Source organism: Chiroxiphia lanceolata, chromosome 9 (assembly GCF_009829145.1).
Source record: "Chiroxiphia lanceolata isolate bChiLan1 chromosome 9, bChiLan1.pri, whole genome shotgun sequence".
In the NCBI taxonomy this organism is placed as follows: domain Eukaryota; kingdom Metazoa; phylum Chordata; class Aves; order Passeriformes; family Pipridae; genus Chiroxiphia; species Chiroxiphia lanceolata.
The window spans coordinates 15,056,857-15,081,410 of NC_045645.1; the positions used below are offsets into that span (position 1 = coordinate 15,056,857).

A 24,554-nucleotide genomic window follows, 5' to 3' on the forward strand; every position below is an offset into this window, starting at 1 on the left:
ATCTGCTATCTCCTGCTTGTCCACAGCCTATCCCCGATTCCTTGTCTTTCCAAGTAAACTCAGGGATTACTGAAATAAAAATTTAATTCTTTTGAGACATCACTTCTTGTCTTTCTGATATGACTACAAGCTTTTCTTCTGTTTGTTTGCTCCTTTTCCAGCAGCTTTTTCCTCCTTTCATGATCTGACTTGCTCATCTGTCACTCCAGATTACTGCTGCTGAGTTCCAGCCGTGCTTTGGGGCACAAAACAGGAGCTACTCTTAAACAGTGTAAGAGATGAGGAAAATGGTTTCTATCTGTAATTTGCCTTCCAGAAAATGTACAAGAGAGAGCAAAGGTTAGTATATTGCCAGAGCCTAAAAATAAAAGGAAAAAAAAGGAATTTGAAGGAAAATGTGTGAAATGGGAATGCGAGGACTGAGTGTTGGAGCCCGAACCTTATCCCTCTGCAACTGGGAGGAACTTTGACTTTGACTTCAGTAGGAGCAGAATGGGACCCACACAAGTTTCCTGGTACTGTCCCAGAATTAGGAATTTTTGGCAGAAGGTCCATGCTGCTATTGAGTTCCCTTTGGAGAACCGATTTTCTCTGCACACCACAGTATATGGTGTTAGGCTACATACCAAAACTGCTGAAACCTAGTTCAGCAAAATCACTTAAAATTCTCTATGGCAGCCAAAAAAAAAAGTGTAACACATTTCTCTGGTTAAAGAAAGTTACCAAGCTATCAAATGTGATTAAGAAATACAAGATATGGAAAGGATTACAGCATGTCTTTGATAATAATCAGCTAAAATTGAAGAAAGGGGGACTTCAGATCTGAAACTATTAGACATGCATATTCATTGTAGAAAATGAAAAAAATTGTAATGACCAGCATTTGTCTTCTCTCTCTAGGTATGCCTGTTACGTTCTGGCAGTTTTCAATATGCCAGAAGTCTGGAAATGCCTTTAAAGACCACAGATGATGACTATTTGGATTAATCCTATCCCTTCTAATTTAGGAAACTAAAGAGAAAATTAACATCATTTTACATTCTGAAGCATTCAGAGTGAAGAGGACTTTTCTACCTTACAACACGAACACACAAAAACCTGTGAAGGGAAGGAGCTGAGGGAGGAAAGGAGAGATGCTGTAAGTAGAGGGGACCAAACTTAAGAGGTCCTGGCACACAGAGCAAAAAAAAAAAATTGGCATGATAGAGTGAGGACTGAAAAAAATGCCAAGCCACAAATAACCATATAGACTAGTGGGATTCCTTAAGGTACTTAGTTAAAACAAACAAGGGAATATATCCAACCAGGAGCAAGAAATAGAAGAGAGTCTCAGTGAACCGCAAGACAGAGTAGAGACTACAGACCACAAGATTCCAGTGGCTTCAACTGGGAAAGGTGGATTCTAAAGCCAAGATACTTGTAATTGCTTACAAGTCCAGGTATTATCCATTTTGGAAAGCCACTGCTGTAGCAGAGACCCACCATGAAGCACAGTAAAAACTCATGTGGAGAGAGCTGAAACAGGCGACTGAAGCAGAGCCTTCTGGAGAAGTAACTCCACTTCCATCTGCTGAAAAGCTGTGACATCTTGTTCTAGTGATGGCACATCATATGCCATACCAAGAATGCAGAGAAGCCTAGCCAAACACACAAGAAAATATTAAAGGAAGAGAGGAGCCTGAGTAGCAGTTATTAGGAAAGTAGTAAGGGAACAGAAAATACAAGAGCAAGAATGAGCACAACTGAGGGACCATGGGAACAGCTCACAAAGCAAGTAGACTCTAATTACCAAATAAGCCAAACTGCCAAGAGAGAAGCACAGTAAATTTCCATCTCAAAGAGGGGCTTTGGAGCCTAAGAACAACTGGTGAAACTAAAACCGGAAAGAGTTAGAGAAAACTCAATGACTTTCATTTTTGGTTAATCTTTATTCCATCATTGATAGAGTGTTTGCCATCCAGGCAGGAAGCAAAGACACCCACTCCTACAGGCACAAAGATGTATTAGACATGAGGTATTTTCTGGGATACTCATTGAACTGAAAAAACCCTGGTAGCCAAAGTCCATAAATATGACTAAGAGTTTGATTCCTACCATCCCTACCGATGTGTGCTGAGAGACACAGCGAGCAAGATGGGCCTCAGCAGCCGTGTTTAAGGAGCATTCCCACACCAGCATGGTGGCTGTAACTTCCTGTCATGGACATTCAGAAACCTTGGCAGGGTCCCCTGCATCAAGGCTTACACAGCCCCAAAGCCTCCTGCCCATAGCAGGAGCCCTCCCCAAAAGGTCCCAGTTCTCTATCATTATATAAAACTTGCTCTGTTTCCATCAGTAAAAGGAAGCAAAAGACTATTTTTTCAAAAGAATGAAAATCTGGGTTTGGCCTATATGAAAAAAAGACAAGCTCATAGCACCCAAGGACACTTGCTTAACCTCCTTGGTAGTGGTCTGTTGCACCCTTCACATATGGGTCAAAAAACCGTTTGAGATATCTTATGGGACATCTTTCTGCAGGATAAAATCTGTAGGTATTTCCTGAAACCCATTCTCTGTAAAAGAATAAAACTGGACTCCATTTGCAGTGAAACCATCCACACTCATACAGTGCTCTTAGCCTGCTAACAAAATATCATCGGCACTAAAAATTGCTCACACATCTGGAAGAACCAGGGCAGTCATCTGAGAATTATTTCATTCCCAAGCCACAGAGAGCTCTACATCAGGCGAGTCTTTTTTGAAGACATTCCCTTTCTTTTCTCAGTAACTGTGGGAGATGCTTCACTGTACAGTTCATTAGTCCTAGAAAAGCAAAGTTCTGATCATCTCTGTCTCCAGCCCTGGGACTGAATGGGTCCTTATACTGCTACCCTGCAGCCAAAAATACGTGTTCCTTCTGCAATAACTGAAAGTAGAGCTTTAGCTTGCTTCTGCAAAATTAGCTTCTGGCAACAGCAAGGGGAATTTGCAGAAGCTTTGGCCCTCCGTTTCTCACCTGATGAGAGGTGAGATACTTATGCCCAATGGCTAACACTATGTTAAATCTCTGCCTTAGAGTTAAGAGGACTTGTTCTTCCCAATTATAAAAGCAGAAAATTCCATGAGGCTCCTGTTTATGACCTTCAAAATTAAGCAAAATATAGTTGTTTGAGACAGCCACAAGAAGTCAATTTTCCCTGCTCAAACTTCAAAAGAGAGAGAAATAATATCTACCATGAATAGTTATGAACTCCATCTTCTGGAAGAGAGAAATTTAATCACAAAAACATAAATAATTTGACCAATTTTCAACCATTAAAAATAAATGATTGTTCTGTTATGTCAGAAAGTTTCCTCCAACTTCCCACTAACTCTCTCTAAGGGTTTCTAAACATCCTGAGTCTTTTAACACAGAGCCTACTTAAATCATGCAGAATAATGGAGTAATTTAAAACTGATGACAATTGTTGATGATGTTTAACAAAACAGGCGTTTCCAGACAGGTATTAACATTATCAATGAAAACAGAATTTGTACTATTTCCCACCTTTTTCTTCTCTCAGGTAAGAGAAGAAAAGAGAAGAATGTATACAAGAAAGAGAAGAAGTATACTTCTTCTATAAGTAAGCCATCATAGGATTTCTTCACAACTTTTTAGCTCCCAATTATCAAAAAAAAGATGGGGCTTATTGTTGTTTGGTTTCTCGGAATCTCTGGATTAAGAAAGCCAAAATTATTGTCAAGTACAGCTTGGTATTTTTGTATGATGAACATTTAATTTCCAAATTAAGAATTTTACATCAGGCATGTACAATAGCAGGAAAAAAAAGAGATTTTAAGTTGATTGCTTTTTCTCAAAATACCAGGCAGACAAATATGTAGACTTGAAGACTCAAATACATTGGCACTAACTTCAAGGCTGATATTTTTACAATAGTAATATAATTAATTTTCGTAAATCCCTTACAGCTGTACCACCAATAGAGCGTAGTATTTTTAATAGCCTGTTTCATCACCTTATTTTTAGAGATGAAATTTCGATCCTGTTCTTCAGTTATTTAAAATTTATTAGGTATGTAAGCGAGAACTCCTGTTGCAGGAAAAGACCAAGTATTTCAGATAACCCTTCCCCCTTCCCCACTCATGTCATGTAAGAAACTGAATGAAATCCTCCCATAAATAGTGATTCAGAAATTAAAAAAACTAGAAAAATACAAATACATCTGTAAGATGAGACTTATTTTTGTGCTTGGATCAAAGAAGTTCATTAAGCCAGATGTGCCTGGATTACTCTAATTACAGAGAGCTGTAAAAACCTTATGGCTATTTAGTTATCCAGTTTTGGCTTAGACATAATCAAAAGTTGAAAAACAGATGAGTAACTGCACCATATTGACCCAAACACAGATGCAACAGTTCAATGAATGAACTCCTTCAAAGCCGAGAAGTCTAGAACTTGTCAAAGAACCAGCATTAATTTTTGTTTGCAACTTCACATTGCACACTGGAGTTCTTACAGGGTCTTGGATTACTTTTCACAAGCCTACAACCTTCTTCTGGTTCAGCATCCTCCAGATGGGCAGTCCACTCTAGGACCTCCAGGAAGTGTACAGCATCTCTCCTGGATGCATTGAAAGAGTGGTTTGGCATTGGTGGGGTCACCATCTCTAGAAGTGTTCGAGAGGCATCTGAATGTGGCACATGTGGATATGGTTTAGGAGTCATTATGGCAGTGCTAGGCTGATGGTTGGATGAGACAATCTAAAGGTCTCTTCCAACTTTGATGATGATGTGATTTTGCAAAAGCTGCTGGTTCTGCAATGTGGAATTTTAGGCACTGAAGTTACTTCACTTAGAACTCTGACAGGAAAAAAAAATAATCTAATCTTCATTTTACATAGCAGCAGGTAACATATTACTCCAGATTTGTAAGTAATTTAATAGAATAGTTATGGGGGAAATAGTTGCTAATACTGACAATTGCTCCCTTGTTGATGTTAGGGGTTTTATTTTCCTTTCTCTCCTATGCCTTTCCAGTTCAGCTGCTTCCCTCATTTGACAGTCATCCATAAAGACACTGAAGAAAATGATACGCAAAACATTTGGAAGAGGGAGTGTTTACAAAGCATATAAATAGACTGTGCTGTATCCAGAATAATTAGCTGTAAGCAAAGTAATAAAAAATGTGAAGAACTTACAAGTATGCCAGATGACTGAAAATCCAAGACTTAGCCAGATGTTGGGGATAAATTGCATGTTATAAGCATATAGTAAAAGTGCCACTGCATAATCTGAGGGGGAAAAAAGTAAGCAATGAGCTACATTCAGATCAAATGCATGTAATGCAGCTGAAATATCCATCCAGCCAGATGATAATTTAGCTCATGACTCTAAAAATACATTTCTGCAATCTTATGCACCATGTGCAAGGCAGGATGCATTTTCCAGACTATGTACTGAAAACTGAATTATTCTGAAAAAAGAGCTTTAAAAGCCTTACAATTCTTCAGAACTTTGCCATTGCATTTAGAGCTTCTGGAGAGAATTATTTAGAAAAAGGGACAGTAAGCATTAAAAGTATACCTCATTTCTATTGTGTAAGCAGCTAGTCTGTCCCTCCTTGCCCCCTGCTGTTATGTTTTAAAAATTAATGCAGGACTCCATCAGATCAATGTTTATTTCAGACAGAGTTTTTGGCTGAGCTGTAGCTAATGTCCTTGGCATGTTTTAAGTAGCATATCAGAATGAATCATCTACTTTGGTAATACTGTATTATATTGCTGTCTCTTGTCTGGAGAAGTAATGTGTAGCAAGGGAATCTTTAAGGATTCAGTCTCCAGTTTAGGAGACGTACACATGCTGCAATATGTGACTGCAGTCCATTAAACAACAGCACCCTGATTTACACACCCCATGCACACACCTCTCTTGATGTACCTGTTGTAGTCTAAAATATGAACTAATCCTTTCACTTTGTATTTCCCAGAATATAATACAGAAAAAACCCCTCAATGATATCGTTAAACCATTTTGTTTTGCTAAGGGTCTCAATGCATCATACCAAGGGGAGCACGCAGCACTTTCTAGCCACCGACTGAGGAGCTGGATGCAGAGGGAAGTGGATGCAGGTCAGGGGGTATGTTATCCTGTTGTCATCCAGCGTTCAGCACCACTTGGGTATTTTTAGAGCAGAGTATCAAATGTGTGCAAAACATAAATGCTGATAGTTGCCATAATATATGGTGATCGTCTCAGTGGGTTTTGGGCCATTGAGATCCCTTCTTACTCTTAGAAATACACTTCTTGCAGAGGCACATTCAGAGCTTGAGGTAAATCTGGCAGCTATCAGTCTCTCTCCTGAATTGCCGACTTCAGTTATGCACCATCAGTAACATTGTTTTCTCCATGGGATTTAAGACTTGTTTCATGTCATTCAGTGGCTGTGTCTCCGGCAGGAACCACTCTACTCAGTGAGAGTATCAGATGAAAGTACCACAGCAGAGTCTGACCCTTTGCAACCTTGCACCTGTACACTCTCTAGCATAGTAGCATGGAGTTTCTTAACACAAGATTGCTTCCTTTCCAATCTGTTGTGTAGTTCCAAGCGCTGTAAATTCAAAAAGCTTGGTGAATGGTGGTGCTTCAAATTGCATTAAGCTATTTTTTTGTCCCGTGAGTGCTTAAAATCTGAAGAGGTTATCCTCACAAACAATACCAGCTGTGCCACAATAACTTTTTTTAGTTCTGTTTTTTGGATTGACATTGCTAATACCACATCGGACTCTACATCATAGGCTTGCTGTTGTCTGCCTGAGCTCACACAGCCGAAAGGTTTGCAAAGAGCAGCATACTACACTCTAATGACATTGCTGCCCAGTTTTAAAACAAACCCAGAAACAGTCTACTGATAGGAAGTTATTTAGTTTTCCCATTTAACTCAGCTGCAGCTCCTGATCATGTCCCAGAAGCCCCTGGGAACCCCATTCTTCTGCATTTCACATCTACATGGAGCTTGGACCCTGTGTTTTGTCCCTTTTCCTGCCCTTTCCCCCTCCATTTATGCTGTGTAAAGCCAGATGGTTTGGCATCTTGTTTGGTGTTCTGCTTTCATCGACAGCTGAGCTTCCCTGTGTTCCCCGTAAGGGGGAGAACACGCACAGAGGTAATTACAGGGACCAAACAAAGCTGCACAGCGAGTCACAGAGCTGCATCTTATATGTGGCTTTGTTTGTAAGTTATGAGTCCTCATGCAGCAGCCTTGTTGGAGTACTTTGGGAACCTCTCATAAAAGATTTCAGCATAATCAGGAAAGGTTTCTTTGTCAAACCAATCCAGTGTTTTATCTCTTGGCGATATACAAGCGCAGACTTTACCTGTTCCATACTGTAATGAATTTTTCCCTCTCCCACTCTTGCATACCCATCTATCTTAAGGTTTCTTAAATAAATACTAGGCTATAGCACTACATATAGGGACTTAGAAAAGGAAAATAATTTTTATTAATTTTATAAAAATTATTTTTAATATTTAATATTGAACGTACATTCAACCCAACAGTGTCATTCAGAGGTTGAAACATGCCATGTTCTCATGACAGATGATACAATATCTTTATCATGCCCTTGTGTTTATGTGTTGTGGGTTCTCTTTTTTTTCCAAGATTTTCTGATGTGTTAAATTACTTCTATGTTGTTTACTGACAGCATAATTTGGTTCTGGAAATGTTACAACCAATTGTATGAAAGTCTTAAGTTGCTTCCCCAACAGCAGGTAATGACATCTCACACCAGGGCTTTGTTTTGGTCTACTTCCCTTTGTCATATTTTCAGTTTTAATTTACCTTGCAATTGTGCAGTCCTGAATGTACTACAGTAAGAATTCACAGTGAGAGAGGAATAGCAAATGACTTAGAAATTTTCCACAGACAACTTGGATACTGTTTCATATGTAAAGGAGTAAAGTAAGTACTTACAAATAAATAAGTTGCAGGGGATTGATTTTAGTCTCTTCGTAGAGGAAGTCAAGCCATGCTCTGGAACGATACTCAGAAAGGTAGCTCATATTTTGCAAGTCATCTCTTCAACAAGAGTCATTAAGAAATCTTCATTTTTGCCTAAACATGATATATTCATGAGTCCCTTGTTTCATACTGCATCCTAAATTGAGAGTAAAATGCTAAAACCTGCTGCTCCAGCTCCTTGTAAGCAGCGAGCCTGAAATTCTTTATCTTGTTTTACTTGAAGTTTAAATCAAGGTGAGAAAACACATCCTTTTTTCTATAGTATTTATACCTGCAAAAAGCTACCTATTACTTTTAGATATACAAATATTTAAGGAAAAAATGTAGTCTATGATATTCTTTTCAAAGAGATAGATTTTACCTTGTTTTCTGCAGAGGTATCTCACCAGGACACTTTTCAATTCTTTCTCAGTTTCATGTCAAATATTACAATAAACAGCAAATGCCCATGAGGGGAGTGAGGGGTCAGTGTTTTTCAGATAAAACCAAGGAGACAACTATTTTTCTTTGTGCCATCATGACTGAAGCAATTGCTGCCAGTGTTATCAACAGCTACACAATCATCCAAAGTTGAACAAACTTTCAGGTCAAGAAGAGCAAGGTAATTTTAGTGAGATATTTGTGTGCCTGTTACAGGAATTGGAAAAAAACCCTGAAAAACCATGGGGGGAAAAAAAGCATGAAAATGCTTCTTAAACAGCTTCTTTGGGAACATCTCAGAGATCATCTAAGTATGAATATTTACTGAAAAGATACTTTTCTTTCTCTGATTTTTCAGGGACTAAGACAAGATTTTATAGATGTTATGGTTAAATACGACTGCTTTAGAGAACTGTTAACTCCACTGTTAGGTGCTACTCTGTATTAGAATAACCTTTCTGACCTTTTCTTTTTTACAGACCTGCCACAAAAGTGAAAAAAAAGAGTGTAAGACTATGCCTGCCCCGAACCTTTGAGAGGTTAGTTTATAGACTCCATAGCTTTATACAAATAACTTCAAACCCTTTTAAATTTAACATGGAAGTTCCAGTCTCACATGTATTTAGGGCATGTTAGTACATCAGTTTCTTAATTGAGAAGGAGGATTTCTCACCCTGAACCTGATGATGTGCTTTCTCAGGGAGAAAGAAACACGGGCAGTTTATTTCCAGGAGCTTGCAGTCAGGGCTGCTTTACATCTGCCTTATGTGATGATCCAGAGACAGATGGACTGCACCCTCACCAGTCTCTGGCCTGAGCTGAATCTGAACCAGGACCTTCCCTTCACTGAATATTAAAGCTGCATATGGAAAACAGCATGAAGAAAAACTCCACTAAATACCAAAATACCTCAGTCTTTAAAGATTCAGAAGTTTATCAGGCTGACATAACAGTGGAAATGAGAAAACTTGAGGTATCAGCCTGGCATGCCTTGCTGTGTCATGGGCTAATAGGGATGAAACAGATTTGGTGGTGTGTTTCCAATGCCAGTCTGCAGGTGAATCATGTTGTCATGCCATCCTCAGGGTAACAGAGGTCACCACTGTGATTGGGTCTAACACCAGGACAGCAGTTCTTCAAATTCAGTGGCACATGTCCTGCCTGAGGGGCCATGTTATCTTCCCCAACACACGCAGTTCATTTGATCTGACCAATGCAAGTACCAAGCAGCTGTACTGGCATGTATTTTTACTGCTGGCTTGTAGTCTCATTGAAATGGGGTAAACACACAGGCATTACAGCAGCATCAGTCCTGATGGCAGAGGCCTGAAGGGGCAAGGCAGGGAGCTGTGCTAACATGAGCAGGACAGAGGCAGCAGGACAGTTAGCTGGGCAAAGGACTCCAGTTCGTGTCTTGCTCTGTGGGACAGGTCAATCAACTGCATTACAGGTGAACACACTGCCAGTATAGTTGCACTAGGATTCACACCATTGCTCCATGAGTTGTAGGGGATTAGTCAGTATTATTGTCATATGGAAATAATGTACCTCCAGGAAAGTGAGAAATACCAGCACAGGAAGAGGAGAAAACCTTAGAGTAGTTTCAGGTTACCATCACACCTTCCTCGTGCTGAACGCTAAAAGATCCCATGTGCAGCAGGTATGGCAACTTCCTTGGTCTGCCTGCCAGCTCCAAGGCAGCCTGGCAGCATAGATTCACCTTCAGCAGCTCTCCCTCAGACATGCAGCACTTGAAAAGAGGCTTGGGCAGGGCTTCAGCAGCCCTGGGGTCTTCCAGCCGTGGAGGTCAGTCATGACAGTGCAGTTGCCTGGGGTGAGGATCTCCCCTCTGGTCTGCAGGGGACAGCAGCTAGAGAGAAGTGACGCCAGGTGGGTCTCAATCCTGCTGCACATCAGACGCTGCACCCAGGTGTGCAGGGCTGGTTCAGTGGACAATATTCCCTTTGGACACCAGAGTCCAAGGCAAATCTAATTGAGAATACAGTCACTACTCAGGTCAGCTGATTACATTTCTCATGTACATTCAATCAATTCTGTCCTCACTTAAATTTGTTTTCCACTAACTGCACCAATTTCCATGTAGATTTGCACTAATGAGAAGAAAAAACCAGACCTGCTGAATTCCCTGAAAGTTGTCTTCATTTTGGTTTTGCCTTTTTTTCAGCTCATCTAGTAACAAGATATGCAACAGGCTTACTCAGTAACACTTTTCTGGCCAACAACTGACATTAACAAGAAGAATTTAAGGAAATATTGTCATTCTTTACAATACACTTGTAAATGAAGAAAAATTCTTTACATCTGGCATTTTCATTCAGCCAGAAGGTACTTTTCATCGTTTACTAGGATGTTATGTACATAATAGAAAGGCAATAAATGATCCAACAAAAACAGTTGACATCTATAAAGCATATTAAATATTGATGTCTGGCTTGGGACTTGGACAGAACTGAACTGGTGACAAAGCAGAGGAGCCATCTCCCAGAATGTTGTACAGTGAAAACCAGCATTAATTAACTTTCCATTTCATTTCCTGATTCAACAACCTTTTTGAAATGAATGAATGCATCTCCTTGATGACTTTTCCAGCCTTGTTCTAGAAGAGGAAATGGAAAAGACTGTGGTTGATGCATTAAAAGCAAGGGGAAAGCTGTCAAAGCTTTGTCATGTTTCCTCTTTATTCTAGTCAAGGATGAACTCTTTCTTGTAAGAAGCTTATTGAAATGGGCAAGTAGTACAGATATTCTGGAAACAGGAAAAGTTTGTGGCTGATGACCTTTGCATGGATTATTTTTAGAAAAAAATATTTGTGCAGTACTATAAGGAAATCCAGGAAACATGACAATTTCCAGAAGAACATGATACGACTTGATCAACCACATCTTATTATAATACTTTTTGCATGGTCAAGGACTGTTCAAAGGGTCAGATACAATAGGAAGCTTGTTACAAACAATGCAATGGACAATGAATGGACAATTCCTTCAGAGGAAAGAATTTCTACTGATCTGCGGTTTGGGGGAGGTTGTCCCCTTTCGTCCCTCTCAAAATCAGGATAAATGGTATGTGTCCTTCACTATTACAAACATGACTTCCATGAGAGGTACACCTGAGCATCCCAGACAGGGGGAGTGGAGATGATTCCAGTGACTGTATCTCAGAACAAGGCCATTACAATCAGACATTGGCACTCTGGTGGGTTTCCTATTTCTGCCAGTCCCCCCCAACATCGCTTTAGCATTTAGGCTTCAAACTCCTCTTTGCATTCATGTAAAGCAGCTTTACCATAAACAAGAATCAACCCCAGATGTCTTTACAAGAAATACGACATGGGAAAAAATGCATAGTGCTACAAAGATAGAAATCTTTCCTCTCTCCATCCATTTTCAAACCTGAAATTTTCCTTAGACATATAAAGACACATATAATTAAGGACATTGAGCTGGCTGTAGGAATGCAAATTTGTAGCCCTGCTCTAAATTAGGTTGTTGAAGCAGAAGTGGTAAGACAGACCACTAATCAAGCAGAAAACCATTTATAGAAGGAAGGAGGGGGCATGGCATGTCTGCCCACACATTATGTAGTGGCCTTGCACCTGCAATGCCCTCATTACACAAGTGACATATTCTCTCTCTCCCAGCAACCTCATATTCCATGCCTGGAGCATGTCTTCACCCAAGTGCCCTTGACAAGGGTTAAAGGACAGAAAGAAACACCTTCTGCATTTAGATAGGGTGACCAGGGGCTCAGGTATTGCTGAAGTGTCATATTTACACCTTCCCAGAGGCTTACAGTGAGGCAATCACAGAGAGGTTCTAGGCTCAAATACAAGTTCCCAAGTTTGTTCAGTAGTTTTCTGGGGGAAAGGGGATCACCGGCCTATACACTTCCACTGCAATACAAATTACTATCAAATTACCTGGTGTTTCATGGCGGGACAGGCGTTTGCAGAGCAACAGTTGGCCACTGCTCAATAGGAGCACTGGAGCAACTCCTCAGTGTGCAGCTGTGGGGGCAGCAGTGCGGCTGTGACCTGCAGCACAGTCCTGCTCAACACCCACACGTCTGCTGGGCTGCTCTCAAACATGCAGTTTGCAATGTTTGAAGGAAATCAGTTTGGATGAAAGAGGAGCTCTGTGCAGGCTACACATGTTCTCCGAATCCTGGTTTTGCTCCTGTTCCAGGAGTAAATCTAACACCAGTAGTGAACACTAAGTGACACACCAGGCAGTTCCCATTCGCCATGGGATCCTGGTTTCGGTACACCAGAACTTCTGGAAGAGCCTGTCCACACCCACTGACAGCACAGGGGACATGAGGATATTTGTCTCCCAAAGCATTTTTTAACTGGTTAGATGCGAAAAAGCAGGCTGGGAAAATACAGGTAGAGGCAGAGTTGAATTGCACTTTTGTTCTCTTCTGTATCACTTTGCCTCTTCCTTGCTTCATGCCTGCCCCTGCACTGCAAGGACACCTCCTGCCTCCCATAACCTCCCCACTCTTGGGCCTGCCCTGGCACATGCTGACAGTTCTGCATCTCTCTCTATGCTCTCCCAGCCTCCATGGTCACAGCTGCACCCTCCCTGAGACACCATCGCTGCTGGACACAGTGGGAGGCACAGAATGGGGCTGGAAACCCACTTTTTAACTCATTTTTTCCTATGCCTGGGATAGGTAATGCCAGGTCATTCCTACACAATCCCCATGTCGTGGGGGAGAATCAAATATCATGCTTGGACACCCTTGCAGGAAGACAGTAGAAGGCATGCATTACTTATCAAAAAAGTGAACTTCTCGTGATGCAAATTGTCATTTAGGACAAAGCCTCCTTTCACCAAAACACAGCATTTTAGATCACTCCCCTTCCCTTTAAGTTCCTCTTTCTCCAAAGATCACACTCCTCCTTTCTTTTGTTGCCAAAATGATACTTCCAGAACAAACAAGTAATATAGCAGCCATGCCAAAACAGTGGGAATTCTTTCCTATAATAGAGCTTCTTGCTGAGAAATTAATTTAAAGGAGGACGAGGTAAATTCAAACTTGTTTTATTCTCTCAGTGGCAGGCATAGAAATGTTGCTACTGCAGAGTCAATGGATTAGTTATTTTGTAGCTCTTCACTGACTGCTTCCCCTATCTTTTCAAGATTGTGGGAGATATTTCTATTACCAGCTCACTGAATGGAAATACTGCCAGTGGTGAGCATAATTACCTCAATGTACCTACATACCAGTGTTTCATCTCACCTGCTACCGATTCAGTAGGGCAAGCCTGATTACCTGCCATTGAATGCTGCCTGTTGTATTGCAACAGTGTGAAAGAAAGCTAAAGATGTGCATCACAAGGCCATAGTGTGGTTCTATCTGTCCCTTCACAGTGGACGTGGCATAAGACAAGGTGGAAATACTCTGCAACATGCCTAACTCTCACCAGCTGCTCTTGGAGAAGGAATGAAATAAGACTCAAAGCTTCCATCCATGTGCAACAGCAGCTGCATTCAACCAACTACTAGAAACTGCAGGATTAAGCACATCCATTTCTCCTCAGAAAGACAGAAACAACCCCAACATCATTCTACAATGAATCAACTTTGTTCAAACATATTGATCCTACTAAGCATAGCACAACACATTATGACAGCCTTATTTACATGCTACTTCTCAGAGAGACACCCAGAACAGCTGCCCAGGACCAGTACTCACCCAGCTGAAGTGCAGAAGTTCTGTATGAGAACATCTCATCAGCCTCCCCCAACAGGAAAGAGGGTTGCTGAAGGCCTGGGGTGTATATAGGGACATCAGGTGATTGTTTGGGGCTGATCATTGTAATTAGAGACAATTCATCTCAACTGAAGCCTCATATAGAAGGCCATAATGTATTAAATCATTGGTCTGTGTCTTATGTCTTTCTCATATCTGTTATTTACATTTCTCTGGCTTATTGATCATCAGCCCTCATACAAGTGGATGAAGGAACACAGCCCTATGCCATTGAAACCACATCACCTTCAAAAACTTCTAACATGGGGTTAAAGCTTTTAACTCAGCAGTCAACTTTCCTTACCCTAGCTGGTTTTTTTTGGAAGGGGGAGAAAAGATATATTTACGGATCTTTTGAACTTCTAAATCAGGCTGGAAGGAACTCAAGTGCCCAAGAGGAATTTATCATAGCTGCTGGGGGATAGGAAATTTGCGTACACATTCCTGTTAATATGAGTAAGAAAGAAAAGAAGGCACAAACTCCACCTCTGTATAAAGCACATCCATCTTTATGCTAAAGTGATTTATGAGGTAAAACCGTCTGCCTTTAAGCACCTCTTAAAGTAGAATCAACCACTGATAATAAACCAGTGATTTAGACAGACAGATAAATACACTGCTGTAAGCAGACGCAGCTCAGTGTCAGTCCACAGCACAGATAGGCCCTGTACCAATGGTGAGCATGGGTCATTGTAAGTGTCACCTTCCAAAGTAGGTTCAGAATTGTATCCAGTGTTGGGCATCATCACAGTATCTTCCAATATGACATATGTTATGATACTGGTGGCTTTCTGGGACCCGTAAAAATCGAAAATACTTCTCCTAAACTTAGTACACTTTGCTGCACTGAATGACAACAAAAAAATATTCTGCTACATCTTCCAGTCCTGGGTTTGCTTAGATAAACCAGGCCTGGGGCTAAAATAGGACAATTGGTTGACAACCCAAGTTTGTCTCTCTAAAGGTGATATTACCCAAAACGCAATTTACTGAGGCGATTCCTGAACTGACAGAGCACTGCACAGCGCCCAGTAAAGCCTGAAACACACACTGTGTGTAAGAAGCTGTGCCCAGGCTTTTTTCCAGGACCTTTTCGCACTTGTGCATTGAAAGAACATGAATGAGGCTATCAGTGCCAGGGTGTTACTAGCTTCACCACGGACATGTTGTGTATCTGTGAGAGTCCTCCTCCTTGTGCTGCCCCCTCGGGGTCTGGTGTCTGCTGTGTCTGCTGGCTGCTCTCAGAGGATGCCTTTCCAGCCAGCTGCCTCCGCTGCAGGGAGATTTACACAGTGTCTATATGACTGCCAGCTACAGACTTGATAATACCTAAACACCTACTTTTCACCTCTTTAGGTGAAATGGGTTAAATCCATATGTTTAACTTTTATTTTTCCACATTCTAGAGCACATAAATACACACCAGATGTGTGTAAGAGGGGGTGAACTCCTGTCAGATAGTGAAAAGCTGTGTCAGAGCCTGCCTTTACATCTCTAGCTGCTTCTAAGGATGCTTTTGCACTGGTTGGTACCATTTGGTGGCTCCCACTCATGGGGCCCTGAGGAAGCAGCTCTGTGTCCAGATATGGTCAAGGGTGGACCTCCCTCTTAGGATTTCACCACCAAGAACTTGAGAGCATCTGTTCTAAGTATGATACCCCCAAGATGTATTTCACTGCAGGTTGTGCCTTTTGGGATTCAACCTCCTAGAACTAAAGCACCAGTAAATTAAAAAAGTCAAATACAGAAGACAGAAGTGATATGAACATTTGAACCAAAGTGAAGAATAGATCACAGTCTTGCCTTGACAAGATTCTCATGGTAATGTCATACACCATTCTGTCAGTAATTATTAATGAATACTATGAACTATGTGAAATTTTCATTTTTTTTCTCATAGTCTTGCATTTCTTTTTAATTATTTACTATCTCTGTAGTGAAATTAACTTTGTACTCTATAATAGAGGACTCAGCACATTTACGGTTATTAATGTCTGTTGAGGGACCATGTTTTTAAGTATCTAAAGATTTAAGGGATTTTTTAATAAGATTTTTTTCACACTACTTTTTTTTCCACTTCATGGATTTCTTTCTATTTTTACAGGCTACAAAACTCTTAAAGGGATTCCTTCTGCTGTAAATTTTTTTTTCTCAAGGGAGTAAGTGTCTTTTTTTTTCAGAACATTATACAGAGATATTCTGACATGCATGAAATTTTTATTCACTAAAGGTAATAGTTTAAAAAAGAAAAAAGTGCTCTAAACATAAAATTAAATCATTCAAGTCAGTGAGAACATCAACAGGAGCTGGTTTATGTTGTTTATTAGAGAGATGTTGCTAACATCAAATGATCTGAAAAGATTCCACAGATAAAGGTTCCCTGAGCATAGAAATTTTAATTATAATTTTGCTGAAAATTGAATATATTTAGATACAATTCCCAGTGCAGGTAATGATCCTGCTTCCCACAGGATACATTTAATCCATCGAGAGTACTCCAAAAACACTCTCAGAGTGCCTTTATTTGCCTGAGTCCATCTGGGAACTCCACATATGTTAGAAATAAGATTTGTAGTTAATTGGCAAAAGCTTAAAAGATTTGAGAAAGGTTCTTCTGCACAAGAGGACAGAATCCATTCCCATAGAAAGTCATATTGGACTCACAGATGAGTTCCGTCTTGAAGACAAGTTCCTACTAACTATTTCCAGCAGAGCTGGAGCTGAAGCATCTTCTGCTGTCATATAATCACCCATTTCCCCAAAGCCTTTTGGGACAGAGACTGTTCCTCCTGCATATGGGGACATTCAAGAAATGCCACTGTCAAGGAACCTCTCACAGCAACCGAGTCACTTTTCTTACATAAATCTTCTAAACAAAACAAATTCTCTTAGTAAAATAACATTTACTGGAGCCACCAGCTTATGCCAGAGACAGCAGAAAGTTGCTAAACAGCTCTAACCCAAGAGGATGTTTACAGTTTAAGATTTGTTTAGCACTTATGGTATAATTTGTGCCATATGCTCTCTTATTTACAGTTTTCCCTGCAAAACATTTTTATTAGATGTGGAGCACAAGCAACTTTCTAGCTCTGTGCCTTCCCATGTATCATAGCTGTTCATCACAGCTGGGACTGTCCTGTAGCAATCTGTAACAGAGTAACATGTCCCTTGAATTTTTTATCTGGTCTCTGGCAACAGAGAAAAGTTGCAGCTGATGAGTCTGAGTTACTGAAACTTGATCTGATAGAATGGAGCATGCAAGCAATTGGTTTTCTGGGAGAAATTTTGGGAGAAAACCTCCTTTGGAGACTGTTTCCAGCAGATAGCCTGGGGCACTCTGGAGTGAGTCTTTTAGTAAGAAGCAGCAAGCTTTGTATTATTAATCCTACTGAAGCTGCAGCAGCAGTAGTACATTAGTGAGCATAAGTTGTCACAAACAGTCTAAAGTGAAGGGCTAAAACTGTCAGTCACCACAGAAGGGCTTTTACATTCCTCCTGGCCTCCTTGAGGGCACTCAGTGTCGATATTTTGACATACAGCGGAAAATCAGGGAGTAAGCCAGAAAGGGCTAGGGAAAAAAACATCTGGAATTACATAAATGTCAGATTGACCAAGGAACTGCTTTTCTTGCATTTCTGAGTGAGATTTCACTCCTGCAATACAGCAAATAATTCACAATCCTTTTTGTGTCTGAGAAAGAGGGAAGTCTTTTCCTTTACTGACAGAGGTGTATTTCTGCTGGCCCTTTCCATTAGTTACTGTGTTTTCAAGTGGTACCCATGCAGCATAAATAACTGGGGGAAGTGAGTGACTTCTAGTTTTTACACCGGTTGAATTTTTGATAGTAATCTAGTAGTATGTTTTCAAAATCATAGATGAATAAGAGGGAAGCTGAGCCTTTGATTAACTGGAGGGAATAACAGGGCAGCAATTAGCTTTGAAAAGTCAACAGTGAATAAATTAGGCATACAATTCAGAACAAATAAACGTGGCAATATTCTGCTACTTTTCTAAAGTGGTTTTCAGGCTACCCCCATGGGGAGTGTTGATCATTGGATCAATTCCACTCAATGGAAAAAGTTTCTATAGAGCTCTGACTGTCTTACCATTTTACCTGGTGATGGTTTTCCATCCAGTGAGTAAAGAAGTGGCACTTGTGATGGCCAGACTTACAACGTTCCATTTGATGTTTCTGTTTACACTTTTCCTGAACTTGCTATTGCTGTTTATATATCATGTCTATGTTCAGAGCCTGCTTACTCTGCACCATTCTCACTCAGAAAAAAATAGGAGGCTGTTAGGAATGATATTGCTTTTTTCAAGTATCACTGACCATAGTCAGTAGGCAAGAAAGAGCACCTTCACTCTCCGGTAAAATGGAGTCAATGGGGCTCGGCTCAAAGCAGAGTGCAGAAGCAAACTTGATAACTGTCACTCCTTTTAATTTTATCTCAGCCTATTCTTAAATCTCTAGCAAGTGTACATACATTTTTTGAGGATCTTCACTAAAAATAGATCAAAGGTGCTAATTTGGCTGTAAACATAATACATCTGGCATCTTTGAAGTAAGCTGTTTCACTATTTCACTGAAATCAAAACAGCTCACTAACTGTTAATTAAGCATCCTCATCTGGTGGGCCACAGCCTATAGAAATAAAACTGTAAATAGTGAAGTGAAGGAAACATAAAAGAGTTTCTTTTGATCTGGACTTTCTCCCCATCAGAATGAGATCACAAATGCTTCATTATGTTTTATAGACTGATGGAAGTTCAAAGCTAACACTAGACAGAAATTGGTTGTCATTACTTGATTAAATGTAGATCATTCAGTCAGATATGATTATTGGTTATGGTAATTCCTGCAAGAGTGCATCCATGAATAAAACTAGCAAGTATAGTAACCATACACAGTCACAAAAATGTTTAGTCTGTTCTTGGAGCACCATTACTACTGATGGAAATAAAATTCAGCATTTTACTATGGAATGCCAGAAATAAAATAGAAGTAAGACGTTGGGGATATTTAAAAAGATGCAAGTTTCATCTAATATGGAGCTGTCCCTAGCTGATAGCCGAAGGACCAAGGATATGCCTCTACTGACTGAGGGTAGCAACAAAAGCCCATTATTGACTGTATTTTCAGTCAAACATCTCTGCAAAAGCTGCCTGCAGAAAGGAGCTGGGGATTCAGGAGCAAATGACTATGCATGAGGCAGACTGTCGAGCTGTGTAGAAAGCAGTAGCTTTAATGAGCAATTCCATGACAAACAAAACATTCAGGCTGAGAGTAACAAACAAGCAGCCACATGGACGTAGGTTCATTCCTAGTTTGCTGTATTTCTGCTTTTGGACAGCTAGAGGTACATTTTGAAGAGAACTACTGGCACAAGCACACAGCTGAAGATAGCATAGAAATCATTCCCAAGGTTGTATTGAATGACAATATTTTTTTTAAAAGAAAAGTTATACCAACATTTTCCAAGGTATAGACTGGATCTTGTGTATGTGCATTACATGTCCACTGAGCGCCAATCACATGACTGTGATTGACAAATGTAAAAATTCCTCAAAATTTGGGTTTTCTTCGGGACAGGAAGAAAGAAACCAAGGTTCTAGGTTTAGCCAGGTGTATTCATTTTTTGAGGGCTGATTTTGCATCCAGTATTTATTTTTGAGGCTGATTCCTGGCCTTACTGACTGCAATGAACTCCTTGTCAACAAAACAGCACAGAGATACATTTGCTTTGTCTGGTTTACTCTGCTTCACAAACTCTCCAGCTCTGAAAGTCTATTTGAAACTATGAGGAAGGCAAAGAAGCTTTTCAGATTCAAGCAAACTGTCCTTCCTTGAGGAAAACTTCCCAACCACCACTGATGATGCAAGGGACAGAATATCCTGTGCCAAATAAAAGCAAATGGCTGCTCAGATTGTTCCAGCTCTATGTGATCCTCAAGGCAGGAAGAAAGACTTGGGTTTTTTTGTTTACCATGGCTGGCTGTGCCTGGGACACAGAAGATGTCTTTGGTGGGACAGGGCAGTTTCTCAAGGGTGAAACAGAGTTCACTAGGAATATGAGTGTTCATATCTCTCACCAGCACTTTTACTGGACCTACTTCAGTAGTTTGACAAGTGGGTGTTTGGTCCTCTGCAGGATTTTCTGTTCTTTTTGCATCCCTGCAGTCCCTTTTTTTCCAATTTGGTGCCCTAGTAGGAAAAACACAGGAGATGACATATGCCTGAACTGCTAACATTGAAAGGTGCATTAGATGCAATTTTACAAAAATTAGGGTCTGTTAACTGCAAGCACAATTTTACAAGAGTTTCTTTGTCCAACATATGAACCATAGATAGTCTCAAAGCATATAGAGGCAAATGAGCAAAGTCTGATGTACAGTCAGTATTTAGGAACAATAAAGCAGAATAAAAAAAGGTAATTTCTTCCAGGGTATTGCCCATGAATCTGGGTGCCTTACATAAAGTTTTACGGTTTGACACATGAGTAAAACTTTCACCTGATTTTACTAATTTCAATCATTGCTTCCTTTCTTTTATAAGATCAATATACTCAATAAGAAGAGGGGTTTCAGCTAATGAGGGCAATATAATTGAAAGGCTATTCAACATCCTTTTTCTTGAACAAATGTTCCAAAGAGTCAATCTCAACTTATTATTTGGTTTCACAGAGTTTAATGTTAAGAACTACAACCCCCCTGATTATTTATTTAAAGGAATCCAAATATAGCTTCTTTTAATGCTTTAGTACCTAGAGAATAAAACAGCTGTCAGCAATCTGTTCTTCTGAGAGGCGTTCATAGGAACACTAAGTCTGTTGTTTCTAATTTCAAAAATACCACAGTCAATAGTCAACCGCAGACAGGTGTGCAGTCCAAATATAAATTTTGTATTTGCCAGCACATATGCACATTAAATATGAAGATTGAAATACTAAATTTTACACACTGGAACAGTAAGAGCTCTAAAATTAATATCAAATGCCTTGACACTGTCAGATGGTTACCAGGTGCCTTACACCATGAATTTCACATTATTAGGACACGATTTGTGGTACAATATGTCATTGAAATTGCCAAATTCAGGCGCTGAATTATGTAGGGTAAAATTTCTCACGATGGACAGATTTAAGTGGCTTAATGCATTGAAGTTATTTTTGTCCCATGGGCTCTGCGAGCCATAATATAGACATTTTGAAGTGGGTAAGCTAAGGATCACTGAACAAGGTCACCTGTTAAAGTGGTGTGACCCCACTGTTTGTGGCCAGATTGAATAGATTCACAATTGTCTATAGTTCTGAATAAAACAAAGTCCCAGCTTCAGATTTTACTTTGCATACAGTGAGTAAAAAAGTATGTGATATACTCCTGGCCATGCTGATATCACTGGCAAAATTCCTATGGAGTTTTAAAAAAACTCTGACCACTGACTCTAAAAGGTACTATTATAATATCAAAAAATGAATTAGATAGAGACTGAGCATAGAAATAGGAGTTACTTCATTTAGTATAACACATTGTGTGAATTAAAACTTACTTTTTGTCTTTGCTTCTTCTCAACTAAGAACAGCAACATGTCTGAAGGATGTGTGGAAGAACTTGCATAGAACCTCAAAATAAAGATACTGAAGCTCCCATGGAGTTTCTTTTCCCATGAAACAGTGCACAAATATTATTTTTAAAAAAGGAAGGGAGAGGAAGTTGAGGAATGAAACCAAGCATTCTAAGGTATTCCTGTATGAGAGTCCTATTTCATTTATCCAGGAATAGCGGGCATGCTGGAGAAAAGGAGCATATTTCAACATGATGGCACAATAGCTGCAACCATGAATATTCACATTCTCACTTTGCTCACAACTCCCTTTTTTTGTAAGCTTGTGTGCATGCCTGGAATATGTTATATGTCCACACATTTCTTATACAAATGTGGGACTGGAAGCTGTCACCACGTGTGCCTCCATCTCTAAGCACTGCAAACACACTCTCTGCTGCAGTGACTGGGAGCACCTTCAGTGAACAACCAGGACACCATCAAAAGCCATCAAAGAGGCAGAATAAACAGAGCAGTGTACTGACAGCATTTTATTGCTTTGAAGGAAATGTCTGAGGCTGGTAGTGACCCAGAAAGCCTCTTTAATTGGCCTATGGTTTTTTATTTAATAAAGTTTTGATAAGCCCAAGTTGATCTTGAGTAATGTTTTGGTATGGAAACAATCTAGTTCAAAGGACGATTAATCAGTTCCAGCGTGATAAATGTTAAGCAAGGATAATTAATTCCAGATTTTTACATTCAAGAACTTAAGCTTCTGCATGGCTAATCAAATACATGAAATGGTAAGATAATGCAGAAAGTCTGATCGCATCTCACATACCCCACCAGAAGCCTCATCTATCAAAAAAGAAATAATCTCATTCTCGGAGCAACTTGACAGTGCAGTCAGATATTGCACCTAGAACTATCCATTTCACATCTAGCCATCCATCCAAAACATAGTGGTTGGGCATTCATCTTGGAAGGATATCTGTAATCCGCATGCTCTTTCACACGACTTTGCCAATGTATACGAGCGTTCATTTTGATCTGCTGTTGGAAGTACTCAATTTATATCATCCTAGATCAAAGTGGATGTCAAATCACTAAAATCTGGAATCAAATCTGGCAACCTTGAACATACCTTTAAATAATTTGACCACATGTAGTGTACAGTTCTCAGATGCATCTCCATATTTTGGGAAGTGAAGTCTGACATGCAAAATGAAGTATGAGATTCACTACTAGAAACTGATAGTTACCATAAAGCACACTTTTCCCCTATTTGAGTAAGTGATACTGTGAGACTAATAAGACTTCAAAACATAAGTTTTTGCCAAAAAAAAAGGAAAACCCAGTAAATTTAGGATGTTTCTGAATAAGTAAGGAGATTGGTAGAGAACAGTTTGAGGGGGGGCAGTTGCTATTGTAGTCTCCCTGTAAGATTTGGGCTACTTGTGCTAGAGGCAAACAGGAAAATTATCACCAGAGAATAATTACTGAGTTCACACTGGCACCTTTTTGGTATGATTGCCATGTTTCTGGTACTTGATTGGCCAAATTACAGCTGTCATTGCAATGTGCCATTTTTGAAGAAAATGAAATGGTTATTCAAAACAAAGTCTTCACTGTTGAGTTGTATAATCCTCATGAAGTACATCATCTGGAGTTTCTGAAACTTCCACAGCTGAAGTAAATACCAAGATGCAAAGCAAAGACAAAATGGAAATGAGTAACAAGTCTTGGGGCTAAATTATGTCTTCACTTGGACTGTTGCAGCTGCAGTGAATAGAAAACTCAGGCATTAGGCTAATGCGTGCAAATGTATCTCCAACAAAATTATGATCTGACTTCCAAAATATAATTATATAATTATAAAAAACTATGCTTGTTTCTGCCTGGAAAAAAGTTTGAAGGAAAGAAGTCACCTAAAGAGTTGCAATGTTGTTCAAAGAAAGGACAAGCACATCACCTAGGTGTCCTTTTGAAACTGTGGAGTGTGATTGAATCAAGTAATGAGAGTTTGCCAAAAAGCACAATAAGATAGGATGCTTAGAGGGATTGTGAGAAATCGTTCTTGGACACTTGAAAATTTTCTACTTTGTTTGACTGTTCAAAAGACACCTTCACAGAAAGAGACACAATTTTTCATTATGAGACACTGAAAAGTGCTCCAAAATGGGCAGAAGTGGACGGATGGAATAAAGTTCCTATTTTAACACAGAATTGTAGTTCATTAAAAACAGTGAGAAGACAGAAGAGAAATTAAAAACTTGACATTCACCATTCTAAGCCAGATATAATGCCAAGAACTGAGAAATTATTAGATTACTAGAAAGAAACAAGACTAATTGTATAAAACTTTTCCTATTTCCAGATATTAGTTTGGTAATCGAGACCAGAAGAGCTGAAACCTAGCAAGCAGCATTTTACAAAAAACAAGAACTGAAGCTGATACCACTGTTCCCAGTACCCCTAGCAGATGTGAGTTGCTTAAACACTAAGTTTGGGAGTTTGGAACCATGTCAAGAATGCCATCAATAAGCAGCCCCTAGCAGGATTCAAAGGATATCTTCTGCTATGCAGCAGCATGGAGTTTCTGTTTCTGTTATTGGGATTTATTTCACTCTGTGGAGCTTCTTTTTGTTTCCAGTGTTTGGATGATGGGTCTACTAGAAACATGTCATCAGAAGACAACCACATTTCCCCTCCATTATTATATCTGCACACCAAAAGAGAAATCAGCAAGACTGCTACCTCTGAATGCTCCTGGTTGGGGAAATCTCCTGTGAAATACAAGCATACGAGGAAATA

General features: G+C 39.8%; 1 long non-coding RNA gene across 1 annotated transcript; it reads right to left on the reverse strand.

Moving 5' to 3' along the window:
• Positions 1 to 19,807: 19,807 nt before the first annotated feature.
• LOC116791213 lies at positions 19,808 to 21,873 on the reverse strand. The gene is made up of 2 exons (XR_004358648.1): positions 21,747 to 21,873; positions 19,808 to 20,402 (listed from the first exon to the last, which is right to left on the reverse strand). It is a non-coding gene; the product is annotated as an uncharacterized LOC116791213 (long non-coding RNA).
• Between the last annotated feature and the right edge of the window lie 2,681 nt (positions 21,874 to 24,554).